Source organism: Gossypium arboreum, chromosome 11 (assembly GCF_025698485.1).
Source record: "Gossypium arboreum isolate Shixiya-1 chromosome 11, ASM2569848v2, whole genome shotgun sequence".
NCBI classification, from domain to species: Eukaryota; Viridiplantae; Streptophyta; class Magnoliopsida; order Malvales; family Malvaceae; genus Gossypium; species Gossypium arboreum.
Window position 1 is genome coordinate 40,879,198 of NC_069080.1, and position 22,236 is coordinate 40,901,433.

A 22,236-nucleotide genomic window follows, 5' to 3' on the forward strand; every position below is an offset into this window, starting at 1 on the left:
GCTTAAGGGGGTTGTTTCTCTGCTTCGTGACGAAACATACCAGCGGTGGTTGACGGTTAAGGAGGGCACCCAGCCTGACTGATTGACATGGGATCTCTTTCAGACTGCCTTCCAGGGCACGTACGTGGGGCCCAGTTATATTAATTCTAGGAGACGGGAGTTTCTGAATCTGACATAAGGAAACCGATTAGTGGCCGAATATGAGGCCAAATTTCTGAGACTGAGCAGTTATGCGCGAGGCATGGTGGCTTCTGAATATGAGAGATGTGTCCGATTTGAGGATAGCCTTAGGGATAACCTGAGGGTGCTGATAGCTCTGCAGAGGGAGCGTGATTTTGCTATTTTAATCGAGAAGGCCAATATTGTTGAGGATGTTAAACGCATAAAGCACCAGAACAAGGATCGCGAGAGGGGTAAGAACAATAGGGATTCAGAGTCCTCAAGTTGGGATAAGGCCTAAGAAAAAGTCCAGATCTGATGGGCCCATGAGATTTGGGCCTCCTGTTGCACTTACTGGGGTGGCGCTGTGTGGGCATTGTGGTAGAAGCCATCCGGGCGAGTGTTGGAGGACTACTGGGGTATGCTTGAGATGTGGGTCGACTGAGCACCGTGTTTAGGATTGTCCATTGAGAACTAATCAGGTGCAAGCTCTGGGTTTTCATACTGTACAGTCGCCGAGAGTAGTTCAACAACCATCTAGGGGCCGAGGTCAGGCCACGGGTGGTAACGGCATGGGCTAAGGACAGAGGGCACCGGGCAGAGGTGCTGGACTGACTGAGGCGAGGTAGCCTACTTTGGTTTATGCTGCTCGTCACCGTAAGGACTGAGATGCTCCGGACATCATTACGGATACGTTTTTAATATTTAATGTACCTTATTTGGCATTGATAGACATAGGCTCTACGCACTCATACATAGCTAGTACTGTGTCTGAAACCTTGGGGATTCTGGTTGGGAGAACTTCTAGTGAGGTAACTGTGGTGAGTCTGTTGGTGCACTCAGTTCGACTGAGTAAACTATTTAGAAACATCTCGTTAGAGGTTCAAGGGACAGTGTTTCTGACAGATTTGATGGAGCTTCCATTTGGGGAGTTTGACTTGATTCTGGGAATAGACTGGCTGGTTAAACACCGGGTGAGTCTGAAATGTGCGACGAAAAGGGTTGTTGATAAACAGTAATTTATACATATTTTTATCCTATGCTTAGCACATTTATGGATGTTTTCTCCTTAGATTTGGTGAATTTGATGCTCCTAGTCCTTTAGTTTCATGTTTTATACTTAAGTGACCATGGAGAGTAAAAAGAGTGAGAAACGGGCCAAAAATAGAGAAAATAGGCCAACATGGGAAATCAACACGGCCTGGACTTCCTCACACGGGTAGACCACACGCCCGTGCCTATTTAACAGCCTTTACTACGGTCTAAAGCAATCGTACACTGGCGTGTCCCTGTCGAGCCCAAGTATATTCCTATTCAGAAAATGCCACTTTTGAGGGCTCTTAGGCATTCTAAAGCCTACTTGAACACCTAATGAGGGACTTAGAAAAGACACACAGAGTAGGAGGCAAGAAATTACTCGAAGAAAGTCGATTGATCCATCTCAGGAGCTGGATTCATTGTCAAGACTGAAGATCTCCCTTCAATTTCCTTCAAGAGTTTTGGGTTTTCTTTATGTTTTGTTATCTTTATTCTTTTGAGATGTTTTCTTTCATAATTATGAACTAAACCCCCTAAATACCTAAGGGGAATGAAACCTAAGACAGATCTTTTTATTATTATCTAAATTGTATGATAAATATTTGACTTGTTCTTAATTACGTGTTCTTAATTCTTGTTTTAATATTCCAGGATATTGATTCAAGTTAATGTGCTTATTCAGAGGAGCAAAATTCCCTGTCTAAGAGTAAATTTGTCGTAATTAAGCAGAATTGATTGCACGCCTAGAGATAGGGTGACAAGATTTTTCCGGATTAGGGTGAAACCTAATAAAGGAGTCTATAGATTGAGTTAATACAACACTAGGATGTTAATTAGAAAGAGATTTCAATTAATCAACCTAGGGTAAGACGTTATTAGTCTCGAGAGATATAATAATATAACTTAGGGATTTCTACGAATCAAGTCAAATTAATAAATCGTCTGATTCAGAGTCAAATAACAAGTGAAGTCTAGGTGGATTTTTCCTTGGGTATTGTCTTAATCAATCGAGTTTTCCTAAAAGCACTTCCCTAATTTTCTCTCTGTACACCTTTAGTTTAGTTAATTAGTTTAGATAAACAAATCCCTTAGTTTTTAGGCTAAATAAAAAAAAGAAAGTAATTACTAGTACTCTTGGTTCTTTTGGGTTCGACAATCCGGTCTTGCTAAAGCTATACTACTGTTTAATAGGTACATTTGCCTTCATCGTGATAATAGTTAGTTTCAAAAATGATTAATTATAAATTTTTAAAACCTGTCGCAAATATCATGTTTCAAGTTTTTGGCGCCGTTGCTGGGGAACTTAAGATATTAGGAACACTCAATTTTTATTATTTTAGCCATTTTACTTTTACTGCAATTTATTTTTTAGTTTAGTTTAATTCCACTTTTCTAACTTTTCTTTTATTTTCTGACAGGTTTTTCTAGTTTATGACCAGAAGAAACCCGTCAGGACCACTACTTTTTGATAGTGAGATCGATCGCACAGCTCGTAGAAATCAAAGAGAAATAAGGCGAAGCTTAAGATACTTAGAGGAAGAGCAAGAGGACGATATTCAAACCACAACCGAGGAGATGGCTGAAAATCAAGAAAATCCTCTACCTCCTGCAATTGCCGCTGATCCAATAAATTAGAATCATGCTCCACACACTATGTATGATTCTGCTAAACCAAATTTAACAAGAACTGAGTCAAGTATAGTTAGGCTTGCTATTACTGCAAATAATTTTGAACTGAAACCTAGCACAATTCAAATGATACAACAATTTGTTCATTTTGATGGTTTGCAGCATGAGGATCCAAACAATCACTTGGCGAATTTTCTGGAGTTTTGCGACACATTTACAATCAATGGCGTTTCTGACGATGCCATACGTCTTCGGTTATTTCCCTTTTCATTAAAAAATAAGGCTAAACAATGGTTGAACTCGTTACCACGAGGGTCAATCACTACTTGGGAACAAATAACCGAAAATTTTTTACTAAAATATTTTCTGCCAGTTAAAACGGCTAAATTAAGGAATGATATATCTTTTTTTGTGCAGATGGATCTAGAAACGCTCTACGATACATGAGAGAGATACAAAGATCTGTTGAGAAGGTGCCCTCACCATGGATTACCACTCTGGCTACAGGTTCAAACTTTTCACAATGGGTTGAATCCTTCGACTAGACAGATGGTTGACGCAGCCATTGGCAGGACAATCAATAATAAGACACCTGAGGATGCTTATGAATTTATAGAAGAGATGTCACTGAATAATTATCAGTGGTAAGTCATGAGGACAAAACCAACGAAAGCAGCCAGCATTTTTAACGTCAATTCGGTCACCATGCTCTCTAATCAGGTATAACTTTTGAATAGAAAAATTGACGGTTTCCTTGGTTCTTCACAAGTTCACCCAGTAATACAATGCAATGCAAGTGAATGAGGAATGAGCAATTCAGAATACCCACCTTATAGGCACAACATGGAAAACGAGCAATTAAATTATATGGGTAACAATCCTAGACCTCAAAATAATCCCTATAGCAACACTTAAAATGCAGGAAGGAGGAACCACCCAAATTTTTCATGGGGAGGCCAAGGAAATCAGAGACCACCACCACCTCCAAGCTTCCAACAACGACCTTACCAACAAGAGAAAAAGCCGAACCTTGAGGAGATGTTAACAAAATTCATCTCAGTGTCAGAAACTCGATTTCAGAATACCGAGATAGCACTTAAGAATTAACAAGCGTCGATCCAAGGGCTTAAAACTCAGATAGGCCAGCTCACTAAATTGATATCTGAACGACCACAAGGTAGCCTACCGAGTAACACTGAAGCTAACCCAATAGAGCATCTCAATGCGATTACCATTCAAGATGAGGAAGGGTTAGTTGCACCTGAACCAGAACCGAGGCAAGAAACTGTGGTAAGTAAAGGTAAAGGTGAGGTGGAACACAATGACCAAAAACAGGTAAGTAAAGAGTACAAACTACGTGTACCATACCCCAATGCGACAAGGAAAGACCACTCAGATGAACAATTCGGTAAATTCCTTAAACTTTTAAAGAAATTACATATTAACTTATCGTTTATTGAGGCTCTTTCGTAGATGCAGAATGCAGTCAAATTTTTAAAGGAGCTTTTAGAAAATAAGCGGAAGTTAGACGAGGTGTCGTATGTGGAGATGAATATAGTTTGCTCAGCCATTCTATAGAATAAGCTGGCCAACAAATTGAAAGATCCAGGGAGTTTTACGATTCCTTGTTTAATCGGTAGCTTAGATATTAATAATTCCTTGGCTGATTTAGGGGCTAGTATCAATGTCATGCCTTACAAAATGTTTAAGCAACTAGGTCTTGGGAAACTCAAAGAAACTAGGATGAGCATTCAATTAGCAGATAAAACAATCAGATTCTCTAAGGGTTTTATTGAAGATGTACTCGTTAAAATTGACAAATTTATATTCCTAGTTGATTTCGTTGTTCTAGACATAGAGGAGGATAGTAACGTGCCTTTAATTTTAGGGAGGCCCTTTTTAGCAACTGCTAGAACGATAATTGATGTTGGTACAGGTGAACTCACACTTCGTGTGGGTGATGAAACAATCACTCTTCAAGCTCGTAGTTAGAGTAACACCTCAAAAATCGAGGGTGATTGCATAAATCATACCACTAGTACTGATCATGTGTGAAACCCTCTGTGCAGAAAACAGGTACGAAGAGCGCACATGAGCCTTATTCAAGTAACACCAAAGAAACCATCTATGAAGAACAAAGGCTGCAAATCGAGAAACTAGATGAATGGAAAACACATAAACCAAGGACACACGATAAACCAAAACCACAATATGACGAGCTCAATATTTCACCAAATCAACTTAAGGTTGGAGACAAAGTACTACTAGATGCAGAAAACCCTCGTATTACCACTCCTGAACCTAATGGAGCAATCTCTCTTACGATACTTAGCATTTTTCCATACGGTAAAGTCGAGGTAATTCATCCCAAATTCGGTACTTTTAAGGTAAATAGTACTCGTCTAAAACCTTATTTTGATGAAATTGATAACATGAACGAGGAGTGTAAACTCCTCGCACCACCATGACCATGCAAAAGAGAGGTAAGTCGAGCTTAGACTCTAAATAAGCGCTTCTCGGGAGGTAACCCAAGCACTAATGGTGTTAACTTCTTTAATTTTTAGTTTTTAATATTTAATCACTAACTGAGTACTTGACCACAGGTTTCTAATCCACACGGCCAGGCACACGGGCATGCTTTAGGCCATGCTCACACCATGGGCGTAGACACTGCCGTGCGATACGACCATGTGAAAACAGGGCAAAATTTTTCTCCAACACGAGATGCGATAAGTTGCCACAGTCGTGCGACGTGGCCGTGGGCGAGTCTATCAAAACAACACGGATGTGCAACACGCCCATGTCTAGAAATCGAGGTTGAAACTAAAAATTTTGCACGGGCGTGTGACAAGCTCGTGCCCACCACCCGTGCTCAATACTGATAAAATAACACGGGCGTACGCCCATACACACGGGCGTGGGAGAAGCGAACAAAGCAAAACACGGCCATGCGACACAGCCATGTGCATCGACACGCCCAAAGAACACGGGCATGGGACGAATTTCAGACACGCCCAAATTTGAAATCGTGAAACACACGGGCTAAAATAAGGGCACACAGGCGTGTCGTATGGTCGTGTGCTCCAAAATCTATATAAACCCCTCACTATTCATCATCCCCTTCCCCAAAATCCTTAACCCTAGCTACCGCACCTCCTCACACGGCCTCACTCCCACGCCTGTTGCCGGTCGACAACTCTTCTCAGACGACTAACTCCTCCCTCCACCAACCTATTGCGTTTGTTCACTCTTTTCTCTTTATTATCTTCATTTATTTTTCCAAATTTATGATCTATTCTTGTTTTATTTAACTGTTATCTTCATAGTTCTAATGATAGTTCTTTGCCATTTTTTATGAAACCTTCATTCATTATCGTTCTCATATGCATGCATCCACTAGTTATTCCTCTTAGCATCATTCTCGTATTTGTATCCACAATAATGATTTAATATATCTATTAGGACTTGGTTGTTTTTCAGTAGACTTTCTCTTTAGTCAGAAAACTCCCATGAAATATTGGTATTTAGTTTTAACATACTTGCATATTTTTCCATTTGTGCGGTTTATTCCTATAACTTCATGTTTTCATTGCAGATACTAAGTCAAATCCACGCGGCAAGGAAACTGTTGTACCCACCTCGAAGAAGAGGAAAGGAGCAACGTCATCCTCGGGTCCTACTACTGAAATCAGGCACCAATTCCTCCAATTCTCACCGGGACCACAGGAGGAACTTTTTCAAATACTATGGGCCTGACCCCTAGGTGCGGGCCGCTGTATTGATTGGGCCGCACTTGAACAAATCTAACTGGCTGATGCGGTCCGAGTCCTCTTGACGACTGACCCGTGGGGACTATTCTTTGAGATCATCGAGCCGACATACCTCGAGCTCACACTCAAACTCTGTTCGACCTTCCACCTCCAAGTAGTTATGACGGAGTTCGATGATCCAGGAATGGTCCAGTTCTGTCTCGACGATTTAGTCCGCCAGTTGAGAGTACCTGAGTTCAGCATCACTTTGGGGCTCTATACGGAGGAGTTCATAGACGACGATGATTTTGACACACTCCATCGCCACATCCACTTGTCTCCCTCCACCTACGAACCTAGTCGCTCCAAGGCATCCGCCCTCACCCCATCCCTGAGGTACTTACACACCATCTTGGCCTACACTATGACAGGGCGGCACAAGAGCACCGGCGTCGTCAACACTCACGACACCTACTTTTTATGGAGTATGGCGAATGGGTATGTCTTCGACCTTGCCTATTTCATTGCCCTCGCCATTCGCCATCAGACGGAGCAGCATAGGAGAGAAGTCATCTCCATTGGCCCCTATGTAACTAGACTGGCACGGTACTTCGGGCTCGTCAACACAGTAGCACAATCATCTTCCCTCACCCTCATCGGCCAGATGTCCCCACAGGGCATCTCGAGCATGCTTCATATAAGGATGATCGAGGGATGACGTGGAGTTGACCCTCCCCAGCACCGCCTGGTCTAATTCATCGAGGAGGAGAACCCAGAGGACAATACTGATGATGTCCCTCCACAGCACAAGGACCCACCGTCTCAGCCACCACCCATCCATCGTCCAGTTCATACGGCGGCTTCATACTCTGACATCTCTGAATGCCTTACTCGATTTGAACAACAGTGTTTTCAGCACTTTGATCACATTGATGCTACTCTACATCAGATTTGTCAGCACCTTTATATCTCATCGCCACCACCACCTCGCAAACCATCCGGCGATGACAATGTTTAAGAACTTTTTATTTATTATTTTTATTTTCACTTTTATCTTTATTTATCTTCTTTAAGTACTTTTTATTTTATTTTCCTTTAATATTATTTCATTTTTAAATTTTATAATTTTTATTAAACAATTTATAATTTCGGCTATTTCATTATGAGTAATTATGCTTCCTTATATTTTCTAAAGAGTTTTTAACTTTATCACAGTTATACAGAGCTCCAAAGCTTATCATCACTTAGGAACTTGAAACTCCACTGGAAAAGGTTCTCTACGACTGCCATGTCCTGTTTGACCACAACCATAGCTACTACCAGATATAATATTCTTTTGGTGTAGGACTTATGGACTAATGAACCTCTACCACCACCGGAGTATCCTCCTCCACTCTCATCATTGCCTTAGCCGATTATTCTCCATAACTCCAATTCAAGGAGTCCATTCATCATTCTGGAACTTTCACTTCTCTCCCTATCTAATGATTATATATCTATATTTTTCAGTATATCTATTATTGTACATTGAGGATAATGTACATCTTAAGTGTGGGGGATCATTTATATCATTATCAAAAAATCCCTGAATTTTATCTTGTTCTCAAATAATTTTCTCATATCATCATTAGAATGAATTTTGATTAATTTATGATTTTTATTAATACGTCTTGAATTAAAACATAGGCATTTATGCATTGATTGTTTAAACTTTAAGGGAATTAGAGAATCAAGCAAGATAAGTTGAATTTTTAAAAAAAAAATTATGTTGTTTCCCCAAGTATAGATATTATCTTGAGTTGAAATTCACAGGTTTAACATCAAAAAACCATAATTTTTTGTGAGATCTTGAGCCTTTAGAGCATATCTTATTTCTTTCATGCTCACTTTTATTGTTGCTTTGAGTGCGTCAATATCGAATCGTTATTCTAGAGCTTGCTTGATTATGAATGTCAAGACCACACCATTGTTTTGTTATGTCAAGATGATAAAAGCACTTAGGTTTAACTCACTTACTCCATAAAAGTCTACCTTCACAATTAACCCTTACTGAACCCCATTGAGCCTAACAAGCCATTCATCGATTTACCCTCAATATTAACCCATAACCCATTATTGTTGAAATTCCCTAATTTGATCCCTATTTTTGTCGAGATTTGATTTGAATTAATTGCTTAGCTATGTTTTATTTTTCATTGTAATAGTTAGCAAAAATTCTATGCTATTTGACTTGTTCTTAAAAAAAATTACAATACATACATATATATTAGTAGTAATTCATCTTTTTTTGAGCTTAAGTGTTAATTCCATATTCTGAGAAGAAGCTCACTTGTATTCAATTAATGATTAGTTATTTTTCTAGTTAGGTAATTTTTTAATTCAATCTCGATTCTAACCTTTTCTTTCAGCTTGTGACCACACCCCCTAACCGAAGCCACGTTTCAACCCTCTAAAGACCTTTTGATTGACGTATCATCTCAATATATATAGTGGTGGAGATTTGATTTTCATGCAAGCCTATGGTAATAACTTTTTATATTGACTAATGAGTGCTTCATTTATTGTCCTTAAACACCTCGAGTGATTTGAGTGAATCTTTAGTGAGGATGTTAAACTTTGCGATATTTTGAATCAAAGGTAATCACTTAGATGAGGGGAGACACCTATGTTTTCATGATAAAATGCTCAACTTGGAATGTTTGAAACATAAATGTTCTTCTAGTTGAATTCTCAATGTATGATTACTTATGGCTTATTTTGAGATATTATTGATGGGGATTATAAGTTGAGAAGAATTTATTTTGATTGTGAGTTGAGGATTTTGCTTGAAGACAAGCAAACGCTTAAGTGTGGGGGTATTTGATAAACCGTAATTTATACATATTTTTATCCCATGCTTAGCACATTTATGGATGATTTCTCCTTAAATTTGGTGAATTCTATGCTCATAATCCCTTAGTTTCATGTTTTATACTTAGGTGACCATAAAAGAGTAAAAAGAGCGAAAAACGGGCCAAAAATGGAGAAAATGGGCCAACATAAGAAATCAACACGGCCTGGACTTCCTCACACGGGTAGACCACACGCCCGTGCCTATTTAGCAGCCTTGACCACGGTCTGAAGCAATCACACACGGGCATGTCCCTATCGAGCCCAAATATAGTCCTATTCGGACAAGGCCAATTTTGAGGGCTCTTAAGCATTCTAAAGCCCATTTAAACACCTATGGAAGCACTTAGAAAAGACAGACGGAGTAGGAGGCAAGGAATTACTCGAAGAAAGTCGATTGATCCATCTCAGGAGCCGGATTCATCGACAAGACTAAAGATCTCCCTTCAATTTTCTTCAAGAGTTTTGGGTTTTCTTTATGTTTTTTTATCTTTATTCTTTTGAGATGTTTTCTTTCATAATTATGAACTAAACCCCCTAAATACCTAAGGGGAATAAAACCTAAAACAGATCTTGTTATTATTATCTGAATTGTATGATAAATATTTGACTTGTTCTTAATTATGTGTTCTTAATTCTTGTATTAATATTCCAGGATATTGATTCAAGTTAATGCACTTATTCAGAGGAGAAAAAGTCCCTGTCTAAGAGTAAATTTCTCATAATTAAGCGGAGTTGATTGCACACCTAGAGATAGGGTGACAAGATTTTACCGGATTAGGGTGAAACCTAATAAGGGAGTCCATAGATAGAGTTAATGCAATACTAGGATGCTAATTAGAAAGAGATTTCAATTAATCAACCTGGGGTTAGACGTTATTAGTCTCGAGATAGATAATAATATTACTTAGTAATTTCTAAAGATCAAGTCAAATGAATAAATCGTCTGATTCAAAGTCACATAACAAGTGAAGTCTAGGTGGATTTTTCCTTGGGTATTGTCTTAATCAATCAAGTTTTCCCAAAAGCTTTTCCCCAATTTTCTCTTTGTGCACCTTTAGTTTAGTTAATTAGTTTAGATAAACAAATCCCTTAATTTTTAGGCTAGATAATAAAAAAAAAGTAATTACTAGTACTTTTGGTTCCTTTGGGTTCGACAATCCGGTCTTGCTAAAGCTATACTACTGTTCGATAGGTACATTTGTCTTCATCGTGATAATAGTTAGTTTCAAGAACGATTGATTATAAATTTTTAAAACCTGTCGCGAATATCACATTTCAATTGTCTTGAGGACCAAGGAGGACAGTGAGGTAGTGGTGATTGGGGAATGAGGAGACTACCTGACTAATGTGATCTCCGCTTTGGTAGCGAAAAAGTTAGTTCAGAAAAGGTGTGAGGCATTCTTGGCCTATGTTAGTATTTTTTTATTCCGGGGACTCTTCGGTTAGGGACATCAGAACAGTGAGGGATTTTCTATATGTGTTTTTTGATGAGCTACTAGGGTTATCTTTGAGTCGCGAGGTGGAGTTTAGGATTGAGTTTATTCCTGGCATAGCTCCAATGTCTATCGCCCCTTACAGAATGGCACCAAAAGAGCTGACAGAACTTAAGGCTTAGATTCAAGAACTGTTAGACCGTGGGTTCATTTGTCCCAATGTGTCTCTATGGGGAGCACCTATTCTATTTGTAAAGAAGAAAGATGAGACAATAAGGATGTGCATTGATTATCGATAGCTGAACAAGCTAACAATTAAGAATAAGTACCCACTTTAGAGGATTGATGATTTATTCGACCAGTTTAGAGGGGCTTCTATGTTCTCCAAAATTGACTTGCATTCTGGGTATCATCAATTGACGGTAAAGGAGGCCAACGTGCATAAGACGACATTTAGGACTCGATATGGAGATTATGAGTTTTTAATATGCTTTTTGGGTTGACTAATGCACCTGTGACATTTATGGACTTGATGAATCGTGTGCTCAAGCCTTTTCTAGACCAATTTATGGTGATATTTATCGACGACATTGTGGTGTATTCTAAGTCTAAGGACGAGTACGATGAGCATCTCAGGGTGGTTTTACAGATTCTTCGTGAGAAATAGTTGTATGCGAAGTTTAGCAAGTGTGAGTTCTGGCTTCGAGAAGTGACATTTATGGGACATGTAGTTTCTACTGAGGAGGTACGAGTCGATCCTTGTAAGATTGAGACGATTTTGGATTAAAAACAACCGAAGAATGTGTCAGAAATCTACAACTTTCGAGGGCAGATAGGATACTACCGACGTTTCGTAGAAGGGTTCTCTTTAATCGTGGCTTCGATGGCTAAACTGCTGTGAAAGGGAGTTCCTTTCGTATGGACTGATGCACAGCAGGAGAGCTTTGATAAGCTCAAGACTATTTTAATTCAGGCTCCTGTTCTGATTTAGCCTGAGCCCGGTAAAGACTTCGTGGCTTACAGTGATGCATCGCATGTGGGTCTAGGTTGTGTCCTAATGCAAGATAGGAAGGTGGTTGCTTATGCGTCTCGTCAGCTCAAGACGCATGAGGCTAATTACCCAACGCATGATTTGGAGTTGGCAGTGGTAGTCTTCACTCTGAAAATCTAGAGGCACTATTTGTACGGAGAGAAGTGTACTATCTACACTGATCACAAGAGCCTCAAATATCTCCTCATTCAGAAGGAGTTAAACCTTAGGCTGCGTAGATGGGTTGAAAGTCTTAAGGATTACGATTGCACTATCGAGTACCATCATAGTAAGGCCAATGTGGTGGCCGATGCGTTAAGTCATAGGGCTATGACCGATCTGAGAGCAATGTTTGCTCGACTGAGTCTTTTCAATTATGGGAGTTTACTAGCTGAACTTCAAATGAAACTGACATGGATTGATCAGATCAGAGATAAATAGATGGGGGATAAGTCTCTAGATTTGCGTTTCTGTCAAATAGAGAGTGGTGTTACTACGGATTTTAGGATTAATTAGGATAGGGTAATGTGTTTTCGCAGTCGAATTTGTGTACCGAATGATGAGGATTTGAGACAATCAATTCTGAGGGAAATGCATAGTAGCCCTTATGCTATGCATATCGACGAAAATAAAATGTACCGAGATTTGTGAGATGTATACTGGTGGCCAGGGTTGAAGCATGAGGTTGCTGACTTTGTTCCCCACTATTTGACTTGTCAGCAGGTTAAGGCTGAACGTCAGTTACCTTCGGGTTTGCTGCAGCCGGTTAAGATACAGATGTGAAAATAGGAGCGAGTAACGATGGACTTCGTTAGTGGGTTGCCTCAAACACCCACTAAGAAGGATTTTGTATGGGTCATCGTGGATCGATTGACCAAGTCTGCTCACTTCATTCCGGTCAGGATAGACTTCTCTCTACAGAAATTGGCCAAGCTCTATATATCAAAAATAACGAGACTTCATGGGGTACCCGCATCGATCATCTCTGATAGGGATCCACGTTTCACATCTCAATTTTGGAAGAAGCTTTATGAGGCTCTGGGTTCAAGGTTAGACTTCAGTACTGCTTTCCATCCTTAGACAGGCGGTCAGTCGGAGAGGGTAATTCAGATACTGAAGGACATGTTGAGAGGCTGTATTATTAATTTTCGAGGCAGTTGGGAGGAGTACTTGCCTTTAGTAGAGTTCGTTTACAATAACAGCTACCAGTCTAGTATACAGATGGCACCTTACGAGGCACCATATGGTCGTAAGTGCCGCACTCTCTTATGCTGGACTGAGTTAGGTGAGCGACGTATTCTGGGTCTAGAGATGGTTTCTAAGATTGAGGATAAAGTCCGTTTGATTTGAGATCGACTGAAAGTGGCTTCTGTTAGAAAGAAGTCATATGGGGATTTAAAACATCAATAGATAGAGTATTTTGTAGGAGACTTTATTTTTCTCAAGGTCTCGCCATGGAAGAAGGTACTGAGGTTCGGACGTAAGGACAAGCTGAGCCCCCGGTTTATTAAGTCGTACCATATTCTGATACGAGTGGGACTAGTTGCTTATCAGTTGGAGCTACTTCTAGAGTTAGATCGCATTCATAATGTTTTTCATGTCACGATGTTGAGACGTTACCGCTCTGATCCCACGCATATTATTTCTGTAGAGGAAATTGAGGTTCGGCCAAATCTGACCTTCGAAGAGGAGCCAGTTCAGATCTAGATCACAATGTAAAGGTTCTAAGGAGGAAATTTATTCCACTGGTTAAGGTTTTATGGCATAATCATAGCACTGAGGATGCTACGTAGGAGCCTGAGGATGCGATGTGTCAGCAGTATCCTCACCTTTTCTGATTAGGTAAAATTTCGAGGCTGAAATTTTCTTTTAGAATGGTAGAATTTTAACGCCCCAAAAATATATGTATATGTTTCTGCGTTAATTTGACACAACTATGTATTTGCTTTAATGGTTAAGTGTACTAGGTGTGTGTGTGTGTGAGGTCCAAAGTTCAAGTCTGACTTGGCCAAATTTTGGCATATTTTTATGAATAAAGCCCAACCCTTGGTTAATAGGCTTATAAATAATTGTTAGTAAATGTGTATCAGAATGGGTCTGCTAGTCTGGTAGTTAAGATGTATGTTGGTGTGTTGAAGGTTTAGGGTTCGAACCTCTACTGTAGCAAGGGTATTATTGTTGCTACAAAATCTTAGCTAGAGTTTGTGTTTGACAGAAAATCTAAGTTGTGGGTAGTTGGAGAAGATAATTAAGGAGAAATAAATTGAGGGGTTAACAGTTTCGTTGAATGCTATTTTCTTTTTAAAAAATTCGGCTACCTTTCTCTCTTTCCTCTCGTTTTACTGTCGATTTCCCTCCCTTTTACTTCTTGTGCTGTCGAAATTCCTTTGTTTCCCTCTTTGTTCAACTTTACATTCTTCCTTACTTGCAATCGTCCCGCTTTTTCACTGTTGGGGAGCGTGTGGTAAGTTTTCGGTTCACTAACTCGTATGTTACTCTGATTAAGTGTTTAATGGGGTTTTGGTTACTGTTTAGGAGTTACTCGTGAGGCTGGTATTAATGGTTCATCAAGTTGACTTGAAGTGGCTAACGTTCTAGTAGTGGTAAGTCAACTTTTCATTTTGAGATTAGTGTTAAGGGTCATTTTTGGGTTTCTAAAGGGGTTGAATATTCTGATTATAGGTGCTGATGTTCTTAGGATTCTGCAAACAGCAAATTCAAACTAGGTGTGTACCCGAAATCACAAAAAATGAGAAACAACAAGAGCCAAAAAATGAATCTGTCAATGCCACACGGACGTGTAGTCACCTGTGTGGTAGGCCGTGTGATAGTACACGAGCGTGTGATCGACGAGCCAGGCCGTGCGCAAAAGACACGGACGTATGATGGCTGGAGAGGCCATGTGAAACACACGAGCGTGTGGAATTCTGGACCAGGCCGTGTGGATGGCCAACTTGGGTCGAGTGGGCTACACGGGGGTATGGGCCTACACAGGCAGGCCACATAGGCGTATGAGCCCAATTTTTTGAAATAATCCATAAGGTTGCACGGGTCACCCAAGTCGACTGTGACCTACCGTAGGGTCGGTAAGCATTACTTAGACCCCTGATTCTGTGGTCTGACTATGAAATGTATGTATTAAGCATGTTATTTTTAGCAAGTGTATCTGACCGATTGTATGATCTGTTAAGTTGCATTATAGCATGTCATATTGGTATGTTGCATTGCATCGAGAATTGGGTTGATGATTTTTTGGAAGAAGTGTCTGAAAGGCTTTAAGCCTGTTATCTGGCAGCTCAGCTGCATTATTCTGTTTATGTGCCGCATTTCGATACAGTATGGTGTGTAGGGTTGGGTGGGTTGATTATATCTCTACATAGTGTGTAGGGCTGGACGGAGATGGTGTGTAGAGGCTGGTAGGTAGGATTCTGATATTCCATTCTACATCTGTATCTGATTGGGCTAAAGCCCTAATTTATATATGATTTTGCATTTGAATGGGTTAAGGCCCGAACTAATACTGTAATGGGCTCCGGCCCTAAACTCTCTATTTCTGACTTCTGATGATTATTCTGTATGTTTGATATCTGTGAAGATTACACACTGAGTTGCAAAACTCACTCTTTTCTGTTTAATCTATTCAGGTACTCCTCAGCATTAGCAGATCGGTGTATCGGAGGACTAGACGGTGGCCACACGTAATAACTTTAGACTATTTTCATTGGTTTTTTCAATTTTGGATTACTTGTTTATTTGGTGTTTTGTTATAATTTCTAGATTTTAGACTTTTTGGCTTTTAGTTTTGACTTTTGAACTGTTGGTGTTTTTATTACTGATAAGCACGATTAAAATTTGATTTTCTCTAAAGCAAACAGTTTTCTTAAAATAGAAGATTTTCTAAAGCTTTCATGAAAAAGAGATATGTTTTAAAGCAAATCAGTGAGAACATGTTTTTTGGACTAAGTAAAAGATAATAGCTGAAATGGTATAAATGTATCGATGCATTTTCAAAAACACTCTCATGTGACATCGCTAGATTCGGCCATAACGTCGAGGATGGGTTTGGGGTGTTACATTTGAATTATAAATTTTTAAGATTTGAATATTGGCTTTGAACTAAGTTGGAACCATGCCATGAAAGTGCTAAAATATGTGTTTGGTTTCAGATTTTTCTTTTATAAGAAACATCCAACACAATCGAGTATCGTCATCAACTAACAATAAAAATCATTGAGCACCAATTATACTAAGAATACAAAATAGCTCTTAAATGTCACTGTGAATGAGAGAAAAAAAGGTGAATTGGTTTGTATGATCATGGTAAATAAGTGTCCCAAGTATGCTTTATTGATTTACAAAATTTATAATGAAATAAATTGGGAGTTTTATGGATGAATAAAGATGAAAACAAACATTTTAAATACAGAAAATTTGGATAACCTAGATGAAAATGCCACATCATGATTTCACTTTTCTTATTAAAATAATTAGCAGACTTAAAACTATGACTCAATAAATACTAATGACTGACAAAATGGATTAAAGGAGTGTTGACATCTAGAACATAGAGGCCCACACAAAAATTAGCATTCCCAATTGTCCTCCCCGAGCTCTAGTCCTAAAAGATACAAGATTTAGAAAGGAATTTAGTGTCATAGTTTAGGTCATGGTTTAGCTTGCTAATAGATATGAGATTACAGTCAAGTTCAGGCACAAATAACACTAATTTAATAGTAAGGGTATTTGAGATACAAATAGTTTATGTTCCAACCATTTTAGTGCGTGTACCATTGGCAATAGACATTGTTTTAAGGCTGTTAAAAGAGGAATAAGTTGTGAAAAGTTATCTACCACCTATCATGTAATCAGATGCACTTGAGTCTACAATCCAAGACAAGGAGGATGATTTTGCTGCATGTAATGCAAAACTATTTTAGCTTTGTGTAGGGTTATTTACCTTTTGTTTGAGTTTCTAGAGAAGTTCTAATTGTTCCTTACTAAATAGAGCAAAATTACCAGGTTAAGATGTTTCAAAAAAAAAACAACATTCTTTTTTTCCTTGCGATCTTGGTTTAGCTTCCAATCAGTGGGATTTCTATGCAATTTCCAACAGGTTTATTTCAAATGCCCAGGTCTCTAACAATGATCACACCAAAGGTGACCATTTCTGCTTCGACTGTCATTGGTATTTTGTGAATAACTTTAAGCAGCAAAAGAACCAAAATCTAATATATTGTCTTTAACTAATGCAAAGGCTAAAGCTTCAGGGTTGGAGACAAGATGAGATTGTCCCAACGTAACCCCTTTTCGGCTTTCCTCTCTCCACACTATAAAAAAGTCTCTTGTAGACTAGGTAGAGGTTTAGTTGGCCGTTACTTCATCAAGAGATTTTTCAGGCCCCATCAAGAATTTGAATACTCATTTAGTCTCAACAATCTTTCTAAAATACATATGACCTTTAACACACTTCTATTCACGTATCTCGAATAAATCTATTTATTGTCAATAGTGAGTAAGAATCGTGAAATAGATTATCACATGTTTTTTATGCTAATGAAGATCCTGAAGAGTACTCTTCACAAGAAAAAGTTCGACTGTGTTCTCACTACTAGAGAACATTTCTCGTGTTGCTTCCCATATATCTTTTTTCGTGATGTACAACAAAAAATTCTCTCTTGTATCAGTTGTTATGGAACTAATCAACCTAGACATAACTAGATTGTTTTCTACTTTCCAGGTTTTGTATTTAGCATTGTTTGAATTTGGTTTTGGGATAACACCAGAAAGATTGTAACAACTCGATAGTCACAGGTACTCGGAAAGAGTATTTTCGGGTCTCCGTTTTTGTAAAACAGATTCGTAAATATTTATTAAAAATATTTACGAAGTTAGTTATGTCGTTAATTAGGTTTTGGTTAGGTGAATTAGCTTGAATTAAGGGTAATTAGGTATAAGGATTAAATTGAATAAAGGGTGAAAGTTTAATTATAGATTAAAAAGTAAAGGGACTAAATAAGAAATTAAACCCTAATTAACAAGTGTATGGTGATTGTGTATACAAGTGTAAAAATAAAATACATAAGAATATAATAATTTATGTATACTTAATATTTAAGTATATGTATAAAATATATATTATATTATATATTATATTATAATAATAACTAAAAGAATAAGCTAAAAAAAAGAAACAAAAGAACAGAGAATAGAACGAAATAGGGGGAAATGAGAGAAAGAAAAAGAATGAGAAATTAGGGTTTTAAGGTTCAAAGCTCAATTGGTAAGTCAATTTAGTCACTTTTCTTGTATTTTTTATGTTTTTCAAATCTCGGTATTAGATATTGCTTAACCTATGTCAAAATTTTTGAAAATATTGAGTTTTAAATGTTGTCTATGTTGAATAATTAGAGTATTAGGTATTAAATTGATAGCCTTTTAAGCTAGAAATGAAAAAAAAAAGATTGAATTATGGAATAAATTGTAGATTTTGAGTATTAGGGACTAAATTGTAAATTTTTTAAAATTTAGGGATTTGAGTGAAATTAAAGAGTTGAATTTAGTCTAAAGTGGAAATTGAATGAAAATATGGACTTAGTTTTGAAGAAATAAAGTTAGTCTTGGTTTAAAGGCTAAAGTGGAATTTAGGCAAAAGTTGAACAAAAATTGAAATATTTAATGTGAAATTGAATTGTATTGTATTGATGAATTTTAATTGTTTTAATTTCCGTAGCTAACATTGTATCAGAAACTTCAACTAAGAAAGAAAAAAATAAAGTCGACGATGAGTAGCTTGGAAATTCTGATTTGTATTTTTATAATCCGAATTTAATTATTAATTGTTGTATTTTGATTTAAATGTTTATGGTAAGTGAATAGGGTATGTGTTAGCATTTTTTATATTGAATTGAATGTATGTGAAATTGTGATTAATGTGATAATTGAGTATTGGATAATTGTGGCATTTAAAAAGTGAATTGAAACCCTATTAATTGTATCAGGCTGAATCGGATATAGATGGCATGCTATAGGATTAGAAGAGTTCAGGGATACTTCGACTTTGAGTCGATGAGACACTTGTCAAATTATTACTTCGATAAATTCGATGAGGTACTAGGTACCAGTTTACTTTGGCATAGCTGATGAGACACTGGGTGTCAACTTATTGCTTCGAATTATCTGATGAGGGACTGGGTGCCAAACTGATGTGTTTTAGTTGGATCCATGTATCCGTCCAAGTCCGTGTCATATTAATTGGGGTTATTGAATAAAATAGTGTTATGATTGATATTGAGTGGTGATTTGAAATATGGTTAGAGACACATGATTTGTGTATTTATGAATTGAATATGAATGAACAATATTGTTGTTCAAATGATTTGTGTTCATATTATGAAAAGCTATCTAGGTTAGCAAATGATAAAAATTGAATGTGTTATAAATACCTTATTGAATTGAATAATTGTATGACTATAGTTATTATATGTTATCTTATTTTACCTTTAAGCATTCAGATTACAGAAATACCATTGAGTTTATACTTAGCGTACAGTTGTTTTCTGTGCGCAGGTTAGGTAAAGTTAAACTGCCGCTTCAGCATCTATCAACAATCCGGAACTCAAAACATGGTGATGTATGTTTCTTTTTGTGTCGGCATGTACCTAGGATGTCTTATGCTTGTCATTTTCAGAAGCGAAAGTAAATGATGTTATAAGATGATATTGATCACTTATATACATGAATATATGTGTTGCGTTGAAGTTAAATATAAAAATTTTAAGTTGATGCATAATTGAGTATAATAAAGGCAAATTTGGGTTGAAATTGACTTGATTTTAGAATTGGCTTGAATGAAGTTTTATTGGATTGTTTTGATAATATATGTGAAGTACCTATGAGGGTACATTGGTTAGGTCATTAGGTTGATTGTTTTGACACGTTTTAAAGGTATTTAATCGTGTTTTTAAGTGATTGAACTATTGTTTTTGAGTTGCTTGGTGTTCAAGGTTGCAGGAAAGGGTAAACTTGATTTTTAAGGTTCATTTTGAGCCACACGGCCTGGAAACACGAGGATGTGTCCTATGTTTCTTTGAAAAATCTTAATGTTTTTAGAAAAAATTCTTGAGTACCCGGTTTTGTCCCAATTTGTTTCTAACACATATTTTGTGCTCGAAGGCTCATAAAAGGGACAATTTGATTAATTTATTACATGTATGCTAAATGATTTAAAAATGTTTATATTTGAACTGTTAAGTCCGGTAATGCTCCATAATCCTGTTTCAGCTACGGATAAGGGTTAAGGGGTGTTACAAAGATATTCATCTTTACTCCGCCCGCTTATGAACATCATCATTGACTGAGACCATTGAAGGTAGTTGTGGTCATTTATTTTATAAGTGGTAATAGTGACGAGATTATTTTCTACGATGGCTGGAGTTAGCCGAAATGTTGTAAAAGTATTGAGAAAGGGATTAAACACAGATGAACCCTTTGATGTTTGTTCAAATTCCACCATGAAGAGATGATTTCGGGAAAAAAAGAGAGGAAAGTTAAAAGTGACGACTTGACAGTGGAAGGGTAGGGTTTTTAAACTTACAACTTTGATACATGAAGTTTTGTGAAAATTTTAAAAAATGCTTGTTATCGTTTACGTGAAGCTAAATGCCTATATATATACATAATATCATGTACATTTGGCCTTGAGAGGCTCCTATAAATTAGGATTTATAATACAAAATCTTAACGGATATAGAATATCAGTATTTTAGGTAACTAATCTCCTAAGAATCAGTTATACAACGTGATACAACTAATCACATGCCTATATTAATTTCCTATACGCCTAAGTAAATACATGATTTGGAATTTGAATTTAGGATCAAGTTTATTAGTGGTGTAGGGTTTAAGCCATGTGTATAGGAAATCAAAAGTTCTAAAGGCTACATACTTGAGATTTTTGCCAAATAATATTTGAAATGGTGAGACATTATCTAAGATAGGTGTGGGGAGTCTGTTTATGATGTATGTGGCATAGTGACATGTAAAGAACCAAAATTCAAGTGATAAATAGACTTCATGGAAAGAGGTTTTAACTGTTTCAAACAATATGTCGATGACGTTGTTCAGCTATGAAAACTCATTTGAGGTGTATAAGGTGGTGATAACAAATGTTAAAAACCATTTTCTTAAAGGTAAAAATTTAAACTCTTTTATTTACCTCACCCATCAATATAAAATGAAATGATTTTTGTTTTGAAAATTTTTTCCACTAAAGGTCGGAATTTTTCAAACAATATTTGAACTTCACTCTCTTCTGTACAATGTAAAAAGCCAAATATATTTATTTTAGTGATCAATAAATAGACAATAATATATATTTTTTATCAGTGGATAATACTAGTGATGATCATCATAAATCACAAAATATTATATGAAATGGCAAGTGGTGTGTTCCATTAGATGAATAAGCATTGCAAAAATGAAATTTGTCTTTTGTAAAGACTAGTAGGGAAAATTTATTCAAAAAAATGTAAAACTTTTTAATGTGGATGACTGAATTGGAACTTGGGTAGATAAGTGACAGACAGATGGTAGTGGGTTCTGATTCCAACCTTGCACCAGTGACTTTCGAGTGTGCAAATCCTTCATAAGAAAATGAAAATAAAAAAATTCAACTGATATTTGATTATCTTAACAAAACTTTGAAACAAAGATAAGGTTTTGTATAACGGAATGAGCACATAAAGTGTTAGAAATATTAAAATTAGAATTAGAAGATGTATCTCAGTTGAACCAGTGTGAGTCCATCACCCATAGCTACTTTTTTTGTTTCAGTATACTCATGGAGATTGTATGGATTTGTTGACTCATGATAAATGACACCAGAGTCAAGAATCTAAGATTTGGTTGATGAATGAATTGAAGAGAAATTTGTTCAAGCTTCAAAATGAATATGTAAAGTGGAGCGACTCAAATTGCCTTCATGACCAAATCATTTGCAAAGTTGAATAGGCCAAGCTTGAAGGGCCCAAATGCAAGATAAAATTATTTAAGTCCATGCAATATTTTGCATGTGGGCGTTTGAAGCCATTTAGTCATTTTTAATTTAGTATTTTTAATTCTACAGCTTTTTTTTAAAAATTAAGATTATTTATTAGTGTGTCTTTAATATGTGTTTTGTTATTACATAGTTTTTATATGTCTAGTTGTTGCATTTTGAATGTGTCTTAAAATATATTACGGAGTCATTAATGTTTGTCTTAGTCTTTTGAGTCTTTAATGTGTCCAATTCCATTACATGATAATTAGT

General features: G+C 37.1%; 1 non-coding gene across 1 annotated transcript; it reads right to left on the reverse strand.

Moving 5' to 3' along the window:
* Positions 1 to 3,210: 3,210 nt before the first annotated feature.
* LOC128284885 (small nucleolar RNA R71) lies at positions 3,211 to 3,317 on the reverse strand. The gene has a single exon (XR_008275305.1). It is a non-coding gene; the product is annotated as a small nucleolar RNA R71 (small nucleolar RNA).
* Between the last annotated feature and the right edge of the window lie 18,919 nt (positions 3,318 to 22,236).